This window comes from Anopheles funestus, assembly GCF_943734845.2.
Source record: "Anopheles funestus chromosome X unlocalized genomic scaffold, idAnoFuneDA-416_04 X_unloc_99, whole genome shotgun sequence".
NCBI lineage: Eukaryota > Metazoa > Arthropoda > Insecta > Diptera > Culicidae > Anopheles > Anopheles funestus.
In genome coordinates, this window is record NW_026045230.1 from 26,879 (window position 1) to 37,500 (window position 10,622).

General features: G+C 48.4%; 2 non-coding genes across 2 annotated transcripts in view; both read left to right on the forward strand.

Moving 5' to 3' along the window:
* The first annotated feature begins 9,465 nt into the window (after positions 1-9,465).
* LOC125774256 (5.8S ribosomal RNA) lies at positions 9,466-9,623 on the forward strand. The gene has a single exon (XR_007420702.1). It is a non-coding gene; the product is annotated as a 5.8S ribosomal RNA (ribosomal RNA).
* A 709-nt stretch (positions 9,624-10,332) lies between these two features.
* Positions 10,333-10,622, forward strand: part of LOC125774253 (large subunit ribosomal RNA) — a 4,179-nt gene continuing 3,889 nt past the window's right edge. Inside the window, exon 1 of the ribosomal RNA XR_007420700.1 lies at positions 10,333-10,622. This exon is cut by the window's right edge and continues 3,889 nt beyond it. This is a non-coding gene — a ribosomal RNA (large subunit ribosomal RNA).

Here is a 10,622-nt window from a genome sequence, read left to right on the forward strand (position 1 = left end):
AATTGGGCCCTTCTAAATCGATTGAGACTACCCCCAGGACGATCGGACGACTGCTTCTGGCTCTAAATGTGGTTTTTAGATTTTGATCGTCAATTATGAGAGAAAAAATCGATTAGAAGTAAAGATACGAAATGCTTGGTCTAAGTTGGGAAACGACTTCGGATATTTGTTGGACGTTGTCGTAGAAGGTCCGAGGACCAAGGAAAAGTGATTTCCAAGTGGATTTATGCACTATTAGTCGATGGTAAGATGTGAAATTAGTAGAACTTACCATACAGTTTGCGAAGTTGAAGCAATCGGTTGGTGAATATGGTACTGTCTGTCCAATTTGGTGGTTCGGAATGAGTGAAACGATGTTGATGATGGATAGACGTTCCGATTGCCCCCGATCGGGGAACATATAGTGGTCTTTAAGGTCCAAGTACCTATGTTTTGGTAAGCAGAACTGAGAGTTAAAGGATGAAAGTCGGCCATTCCTAATATCATCCTATCGGTGGTTCGCGAGTTGTTTGAGGACCGGAGCAGCTCGCGATGAAACGGTCCTAGGGTATTGGTTATCCATCCAAGGAAGAGTAAATGCGATCCTAGATGTGTGTCGTTGGCCGTTCTACCGGTATCGCCTATCGATGAGATATCGACGGGCATGCCTTACTCGAAAGTTGAATTCTAGGATCGATGGTCAAACAGACCTATGAGCGATAAACCAAACTGAACACGTATTGATGTCGGCTTTTCCTATCATTTGATGCCGCAGGTTGTTTAGGGACCGGAGCAACTTGCGGCCGAGACGGTCCCCGGGGGTTTCTTTCTCCAAGGAGTGGAAACTATTAAGCAAGAGTTGTAGCAAGATACGATCCTCTGATGTGTCGTTGGCCGTTCATGCGGTATCGCCTGTCGATGAGATATCGATGGGCATGCCTTACTCTACCGACCTTCTAATTGAGAGTATTAATCAGGGATCGATGGTCAAACAAGACCAATGAGCGATAAACCAAACTGAACACGTATTGATGTCGGCTTTTCCTATCATTTGATGCCGCAGGTTGTTTAGGGACCGGAGCAGCTTGCGGCCGAGACGGTCCCCGGGGGTTTCTTTCTCCAAGGAGAAGAAACGATTAAGCAAAAGTTGTAGCAAGATACGATCCTCTGATGTGTCGTTGGCCGTTCAAGCGGTATCGCCTGTCGATGAGATATCGATGGGCATGCCTTACTCTCCCGACTGGATTACTGAGAGTTTAATCAGGGATCGATGGTCAAACAGACCAATGAGCGATAAACCAAACTGAACACATATTGATGTCGGCATTTCCTATCATTTGTCGCAGGTTGTTTAGGGACCGGAGCAGCTTGCGACCGAGACGGTCCCCGGGGGTTTCTTTCTCTAAGGAGTGGAAACGATTAAGCAAAAGTCGTAGCAATAATCGATCACCTGATGTGTCGTTGGCCGTTCTTGCGGTATCGCCTGTCGATGAGATATCGATGGGCATGCCTTACTCTCCTGACTGTTTAATTGAGAGTTATAATCAGGGATCGATGGTCAAAAAGACCTATGAGCGATAAACCAAACTGAACACGTATTGATGTCGGCATTTCCTATCATTTGTCGCAGGTTGTTTGGGGACCGGAGCAGCTTGCGACCGAGACGGTCCCTTCCCGAAAGATGGTGAACCGAGTCGTCTGGCGTAAAAACCGGACGACTCGAAAGGGCTTGACCCTTTCAAGTGAGCGATAATCACATTCTACGCTCAGTTCGACAGCTACAAGGCAATCACTCGCTATGTTCAGAGCTAATACATGCAACATGCCGGCATTGTTTCCACCGACGCATGGATTCAAGACTGGTGCACTTATTAGTTAAACCGTTCGCCTCCGGGTGTTTCGAGTTCAAGTCTGGATGAGGATTGATCTTGCTGGTAATAGCTTGAGCCCCTGAATAAGGGGTCGAAGCGTACATCTTGAGACCATGTACAACATATTACCAAATCGGCACCATGGGTTCGGGTGCAAGTGATGTAACCGTGAAAGATGTTGAGCAGCCCAACATCGGTTTACACACGCATAATAGGAAGGCAGCGCTGTCGACTGGTCAGTCGTGTAAGAAGTGTGCATTATCGATCACAAATATATTGGTGATCTGTAGGTTGCGCATACACCATGCCCGGTGTAAAGTGCCGTGGTCCCCCCCGGGGGGCTGCATCAAACCGTTCGCCACGCGAACTACCCAATGGAACGAACTCGATGCATTTAATAAGAAGAAGAGATGATAATGAAACACGGTCGATTAAAGAGTTGAAAACGTTGAAATACCTATAAGCAAGTCTTAAGTTGGTGGTGACCGTTACGCCCCAACAAATTGGTGCCTTACCCTACACCAAAGAGCCATTCAACATGGTTCAAGTGAGCGATAATCACATTCTACGCTCAGTTCGACAGCTACAAGGCAATCACTCGCTATGTTCAGAGCTAATACATGCAACATGCCGGCATTGTTTCCACCGACGCATGGATTCAAGACTGGTGCACTTATTAGTTAAACCGTTCGCCTCCGGGTGTTTCGAGTTCAAGTCTGGATGAGGATTGTTCTTGCTGGTAATAGCTTGAGCCCCTGAATAAGGGGTCGAAGCGTACATCTTGAGACCATGTACAACATATTACCAAATCGGCACCGTGGGTTCTGGTGCAAGTGATGTAACCGTGAAAGATGTTGAGCAGCCCAACATCGGTTTACACACGCATAATAGGAAGGCAGCGCTGTCGACTGGTCAGTCGTGTAAGAAGTGTGCATTATCGATCTCCAATATATGAGCTCAGTATGACAGCCCAATTGGTAATCCTCGGGACCTCCAGAAAGGAAGCTGGATGAGGATTACCAAATCGAAAGTTGATAAGTGTAGTGGTACCACTTAGTCAACTTGTATCCCGAAAGATGGTGAACCGAGTCGTCTGGCGTAAAAACCGGACGACTCGAAAGGGCTTGACCCTTTCAAGTGAGCGATAATCACATTCTACGCTCAGTTCGACAGCTACAAGGCAATCACTCGCTATGTTCAGAGCTAATACATGCAACATGCCGGCATTGTTTCCACCGACGCATGGATTCAAGACTGGTGCACTTATTAGTTAAACCGTTCGCCTCCGGGTGACTCGAGTTCAAGTCTGGATGAGGATTGTTCTTGCTGGTAATAGGTTGAGCCCCTGAATAAGGGGTCGAAGCGTACATCTTGAGACCATGTACAACATATTACCAAATCGGCACCATGGGTTCGGGTGCAAGTGATGTAACCGTGAAAGATGTTGAGCAGCCCAACATCGGTTTACACACGCATAATAGGAAGGCAGCGCTGTCGACTGGTCAGTCGTGTAAGAAGTGTGCATTATCGATCACAAATATATTGGTGATCTGTAGGTTGCGCATACACCATGCCCGGTGTAAAGTGCCGTGGTCCCCCCCGGGGGGCTGCATCAAACCGTTCGCCACGCGAACTACCCAATGGAACGAACTCGATGCATTTAATAAGAAGAAGAGATGATAATGAAACACGGTCGATTTAAGAGTTGAAAACGTTGAAATGCCTATAAGCAAGTCTTAAGTTGGTGGTTTCGTTGTGCCCCAACAAATTGGTGCCTTACCCTACACCAAAGAGCCATTCAACATGGTTCAAGTGAGCGATAATCACGCTCTACGCTCAGTATGACAGCTGCAAGGCAATCACTCGCTAAGTTCAGAGCTAATACATGCAACACGCCGGCATTGTTTCCACCGACGCATGGATTCAAGACTGGTGCACTTATTAGTTAAACCGTTCGCCTCCGGGTGTTTCGAGTTCAAGTCTGGATGAGGATTGTTCTTGCTGGTAATAGCTTGAGCCCCTGAATAAGGGGCCGAAGCGTACATCTTGAGAGTAAATGTACAACATATTACCAAATCGGCACCGTGGGTTCTGGTGCAAGTGATGTAACCGTGAAAGATGTTGAGCAGCCCAACATCGGTTTACACACGCATAATAGGAAGGCAGCGCTGTCGACTGGTCAGTCGTGTAAGAAGTGTGCATTATCGATCTCCAATATATGAGCTCAGTATGACAGCCCAATTGGTAATCCTCGGGACCTCCAGAAAGGAAGCTGGATGAGGATTACCAAATCGAAAGTTGATAAGTGTAGTGGTACCACTTAGTCAACTTGTATCCCGAAAGATGGTGAACCGAGTCGTCTGGCGTAAAAACCGGACGACTCGAAAGGGCTTGACCCTTTCAAGTGAGCGATAATCACATTCTACGCTCAGTTCGACAGCTGCAAGGCAATCACTCGCTATGTTCAGAGCTAATACATGCAACATGCCGGCATTGTTTCCACCGACGCATGGATTCAAGACTGGTGCACTTATTAGTTAAACCGTTCGCCTCCGGGTGACTCGAGTTCAAGTCTGGATGAGGATTGTTCTTGCTGGTAATAGGTTGAGCCCCTGAATAAGGGGTCGAAGCGTACATCTTGAGACCATGTACAACATATTACCAAATCGGCACCATGGGTTCGGGTGCAAGTGATGTAACCGTGAAAGATGTTGAGCAGCCCAACATCGGTTTACACACGCATAATAGGAAGGCAGCGCTGTCGACTGGTCAGTCGTGTAAGAAGTGTGCATTATCGATCACAAATATATTGGTGATCTGTAGGTTGCGCATACACCATGCCCGGTGTAAAGTGCCGTGGTCCCCCCCGGGGGGCTGCATCAAACCGTTCGCCACGCGAACTACCCAATGGAACGAACTCGATGCATTTAATAAGAAGAAGAGATGATAATGAAACACGGTCGATTTAAGAGTTGAAAACGTTGAAATACCTATAAGCAAGTCTTAAGTTGGTGGTGACCGTTACGCCCCAACAAATTGGTGCCTTACCCTACACCAAAGAGCCATTCAACATGGTTCAAGTGAGCGATAATCACGCTCTACGCTCAGTATGACAGCTGCAAGGCAATCACTCGCTAAGTTCAGAGCTAATACATGCAACACGCCGGCATTGTTTCCACCGACGCATGGATTCAAGACTGGTGCACTTATTAGTTAAACCGTTCGCCTGCGGGTGTTTCGAGTTCAAGTCTGGATGAGGATTGTTCTTGCTGGTAATAGCTTGAGCCCCTGAATAAGGGGCCGAAGCGTACATCTTGAGAGTAAATGTACAACATATTACCAAATCGGCACCGTGGGTTCTGGTGCAAGTGATGTAACCATGAAAGATGTTGAGCAGCCCAACATCGGTTTACACACGCATAAGGGGTTTATTGTTATCTGTAGGTTGCGCATACACCATACCCGGTGTAAAGTGCCGTGGTCCCCCAGGGGGCTGCATCAAAACGTTCGCCATGCGAACTACCCAATGGAACGAACTCGATGTATTGAAAGAGATGAACAATTAATAGCGAGAATAGGGGCCCGGAAGCAATTCCGCGGCCCTACGGTCGATTCAAGAGTTGAAACGTTGTACAATCGTGGATAGCACCTAGTGCTAATATGGTGAGAGATAATGTGTGAGGAAATTTAGTTTCCTAAAGTTTAGTTAGTGGTTTCCGTTGTGCCCTAACAAACTTAAAGTTGGTGGTGACCGTTACACCCCAACAAATTGGTGCCTTACCCAACACCAAAGAGCCATTCCATATGGTTCTAGAGAGAGAGAGTTGTGTGGAAATTTATTTCCCACTAAGCGAGTGTGTGTCTGTAGTGGAACGAATTCTGGTTGATCCTACCAGTAATATACGCTTGTCTCAAAGGTTAAGCCATGCATGTCTAAGTACAAACATAAATGAATGTGAAACCGCATAAGGCTCAGTATAACAGCTATAATTCACAAGATCATCCTACCACTAGTTACTTGGATAACTGTGGAAAATCCAGAGCTAATACATGCAACATGCCGGGACTGTTGCCCTCGCGGGTAGCTGAACTGGTGCACTTATTAGTTAAACCAATCGCCTCCGGGCGGCTTGAGTTGAAGTCTGGATAAGGACGCAGATCGTATGGTCGCTTGTCGACTGACGACAGATCTTTCAAATGTCTGCCCTATCAACTATTGATGGTAGTGTAGAGGACTACCATGGTTGCGACGGGTAACGGGGAATCAGGGTTCGATTCCGGAGAGGGAGCCTGAGAAATGGCTACCACATCCAAGGAAGGCAGCAGGCGCGTAAATTACCCAATCCCAGTACGGGGAGGTAGTGACGAGAAATAACAATATGGACCTCTCTAACGATGGTCCATAATTGGAATGAGTTGAGTATAAATCCTTCAACAAGGATCAAGTGGAGGGCAAGTCTGGTGCCAGCAGCCGCGGTAATTCCAGCTCCACTAGCGTATATTAAAGTTGTTGCGGTTAAAACGTTCGAAGTTGATTGCCCGTCCAGACACGTGACCGCCACGGGCGCCCGGTTACACGCCGGGGCCGTTCGTGCGCGCGCTCACGGCTGCGACTCACAATGGTGTACTTGGGCGTTACTCTGTGAACGAGTACCGTGCTACCGGTTAACTCCGGCACGGGCTCCTCATGGTGCTCAAGATACTCACATTTACCTTGAACAAATTAGAGTGCTCAAAGCAGGCTAAGACAAAGCGTCCGGCCCCCCCGTGGGGTTGGCGTTGGCCGAGAATAATCTTGCATGGAATAATGGAATATGACCTCGGTTTATACGATTTCGTTGGTTTGTCAGAAACCTAGAGGTAATGATTAACAGAAGTAGTTGGGGGCATTGGTATTACGGCGCGAGAGGTGAAATTCGTAGACCGTCGTAGGACCAACTGAAGCGAAAGCGTTTGCCATGGATGCTTTCTTTAATCAAGAACGAAAGTTAGAGGATCGAAGGCGATTAGATACCGCCCTAGTTCTAACCGTAAACGATGCCAATTAGCAATTGGGAGACGCTACCCCTATTCGGTGCTCTCAGTCGCTTCCGGGAAACCAAAATCGGGTTCCGGGGGAAGTATGGTTGCAAAGTTGAAACTTAAAGGAATTGACGGAAGGGCACCACAAGAAGTGGAGCTTGCGGCTTAATTTGACTCAACACGGGAAAATTTACCAGGTCCAAACTTATCGAGGTAAGACAGATTGATAGCTCTTTCTCAAATTTAAGGGTAGTGGTGCATGGCCGTTCTTAGTTCGTGGAATGATTTGTCTGGTTAATTCCGATAACGAACGTGACTCAAACATGCTAACTAGAACGCTGTCAGCAGTGCGCCTCCGGGCGCACCTGACGTTACAGCCGGGCGGCGCCTTCACGGGCGGTCGTCGGCTACGTTTGCCCTGCTTAGCGGGACAACTTGTGTTTAGCAAGCTGAGAATGAGCGATAACAGGTCCGTGATGCCCTTAGATGTTCTGGGCTGCACGCGTGCTACAATGTGGGTCGCAGCGTGTTCTCGCCAATAGGCGCCCCCATTCCGAGAGGAACGGGAAATCACTAAAATGCCCATCTAGTCGGGATTGGGGACTGCAACGGTCCCCATGAACCTGGAATTTCTAGTAAGCACTAGTCATTAGCTAGTGCTGATTACGTCCCTGCCCTTTGTACACACCGCCCGTCGCTACTACCGATGGATTATTTAGTGAGGTTTCTGGAGGCTTACCTTCCGCGGTTCCTTCGTGAGCTGCAGCTGGCATGGCTGAAGTTGACCGAACTTGATGATTTAGAGGAAGTAAAAGTCGTAACAAGGTTTCCGTAGGTGAACCTGCGGAAGGATCATTACTGATGATCGTCCGCGAGTGACCAACCATGGGCTGCCTTCGGTGTAGCTCGGTCGCTCGCTTGCTATGTGTCAGAATTTGTTGAAAGCCAACTCGTTCGTTGTACACTTTGATGGGTGACCATCACTGTGTCCCCGTGCCGAGCTAGATCTCCCCTAGCCGTAAGGCACTTGAACGCCCCTTCGACGACGAGTTGCATGTGTGTGGTATGTGTCAGAATCTGGTGAAGCTTTCTGCATGTGATGTGCCTTGTGTGGATCCGTGGCCATTGCATTGTGTCTGGTGCTTAGATACCCAGACACTTAGAACGCTTGCGCGGAAAGCAAACTCGATCGTTGTACACTTTGATGGGTGACCATCACTGTGTCTCCGTGCCGTGCTAGATCCCCCCTAGCCGTAAGGCACTTTGAACGCCCCTTCGACGACGAGTTACAAGAGTGTGGTATGTGTCAGAATCTGGTGAAGCTTTCTGCATGTGATGTGCCTTGTGTGGATCCGTGGCCATTGCATTGTGTCTGGTGTGTAGGTACCCAGACACTTAGAACGCTTGCGCGGAAAGCAAACTCGATCGTTGTACACTTTGATGGGCAACCATCACTGTGTCTCCGTGCCGTGCTAGATCTCCCCTAGCCGTAAGGCACTTTGAACGCCCCTTCGACGACGAGTTACAAGAGTGTGGTATGTGTCATAATCTGGTGAAGCTTTCTGCATGTGATGTGCCTTGTGTGGATCCGTGGCCATTGCATTGTGTCTGGTGTGTAGGTACCCAGACACTTAAGCAAACTCGATCGTTGTACACTGTGATGGGCGAGCATCACTGTGTCTCCGTGCCGTGTAAGAGCTCCCCTGGCCATCAGGCACTTGAAAGGTCCTTCGACGACGAGTTACAATAGTGGTGTGTTAGATACGTCAGGTGATGGTATCTACTGTTGTGCAATACGTATCCGGCCACGGCACGGAACGAACGGGAACTGTGGTGCAGACATACAAAGAGTTAAGCCTACTAGTCATTAACTCTAAGGACGGGGCCATGGGGCGGTACGCAAAGGATACGGATGAGCGAGTATGCAGGCCCAATACTCAATAGCTCGATCCGATCCAAGCACATGAGTTGACTGCGGCGCCAGGTTAACCAATGTGCTAGATTCTATTTGGCCAGTAGAATCTTGTGTCTTACGCGATTTGATACCAAGACACCAGAACGAAAGTTAGTTGAAGAGTGATTAAACTCTTATGAAGAATGGTTGTGCAATCACAACTTATGACTTTAACCTATAAAGTGGATATGGACTATCAATTATAACATGGGGCACACACCATGTTCTCGATCCAATCCACGCACACGAGTTGCCTGAGTAGCGACAGGTATACCGATGTGCAATACGTATCCGGCCATAGGCACGGAACGAACAGGAACTGTGGTGCAGACATACAAGGGCCATGGGGCGGTACGCAAAGGATACGGATGAGCGAGTATGCAGGCCCAATACTCAATAGCTCGATCCGATCCAAGCACATGAGTTGACTGCGGCGCCAGGTTAACCGATGTGCTAAGAGAGTTGTTCCTGGGCCTTCAAAGTGACTTCAAAACTATCTTAGCGAATGGTGGCCATGGGCGTAGACATGAGCCACAAGTCACAAGGCCTGGGACTATTGGGTAATAAAGACAACTTAGTCAGAAAGTTAGTCTTTGGACGTACCACCGGGATTGTGTTACATTGGGAACCTTACTATAAAACCCTAGGCAGGGGATCACTCGGCTCATGGATCGATGAAGACCGCAGCTAAATGCGCGTCACAATGTGAACTGCAGGACACATGAACACCGATAAGTTGAACGCATATTGCGCGTCGGACGATTAAACCCGGCCGATGCACACATTCTTGAGTGCCTATCAATTCCTTGATATACAACAAACCAAACTTCAGGGTGGAGCGTGCCACAATAGAACACTATGGCGAGCAGCCCGTCTAGTGTCGTGGGGGAAACACGCTTCCACACTGTGCATAATGGCGTGCTCGGGACCTTTGTTGGGACCGCAGGGCGCTGAAAGTAAAGGGGTGAACCGCATAAATCGCACGCACGTAAACGCGCACACACACAAATAGAGTGAGACGTATCGTAGGATACCGCTAAGAGTACGTTGTGAAACATGGGGAAATTCAATCGAAAACCTCTTTGATGTCCAAGATTTCGTTGACCGTATCCGTCGTAATACTGGATCAACGTGCTTGGGGGAAAACGTCAAAGGGTTTTATAATAGTGGTGCATGATTAACCCATCGATGCCCGAGGGGAACATGTTGTCCAATACAATAGTGGTGCAGTTGGCTCGACATGCTCGGGGGGAGACATCGTGGGTCCAAGTCGACCAAGTCGACCGGGAGTTGTTGTTGAGAGATCGAATCAAAACGATGCCGAGCGGAACTCGTTGTCCTTATTGGAGTGATATTCGGACAACGTGCTCGGGGGGGCCATCGTTGATTCAAAAATGACCGTAAATTGCCCAATCCGTGTGTGTGTGTGTGTGAAGTGTTGTTGCGTATATATCGGTTCGCTATGCCCCGGGTTCGAAACGAATGGAATGTGACTGATTTTGTTGTAGGCCTCAAGTGATGTGAGACAACCCCCAGAATTTAAGCATATTAATAAGGGGAGGAGAAGAAACCAACCGGGATTCCCTGAGTAGCTGCGAGCGAAACGGGAGAAGCTCAGCACGTAGGGACGGTGTGTAACTGCACCTGTCCGATTCCGTGTACTGGAACGACCATTATCTACTATGCACGGTGCAAACAGTTCAAGTTCAACTTGAAGGTGGCTCATCTACCCAGAGAGGGTGATAGGCCCGTAGAACGGCACTAACCCACGTGACAGTAGACGGTCGGCTCCATGG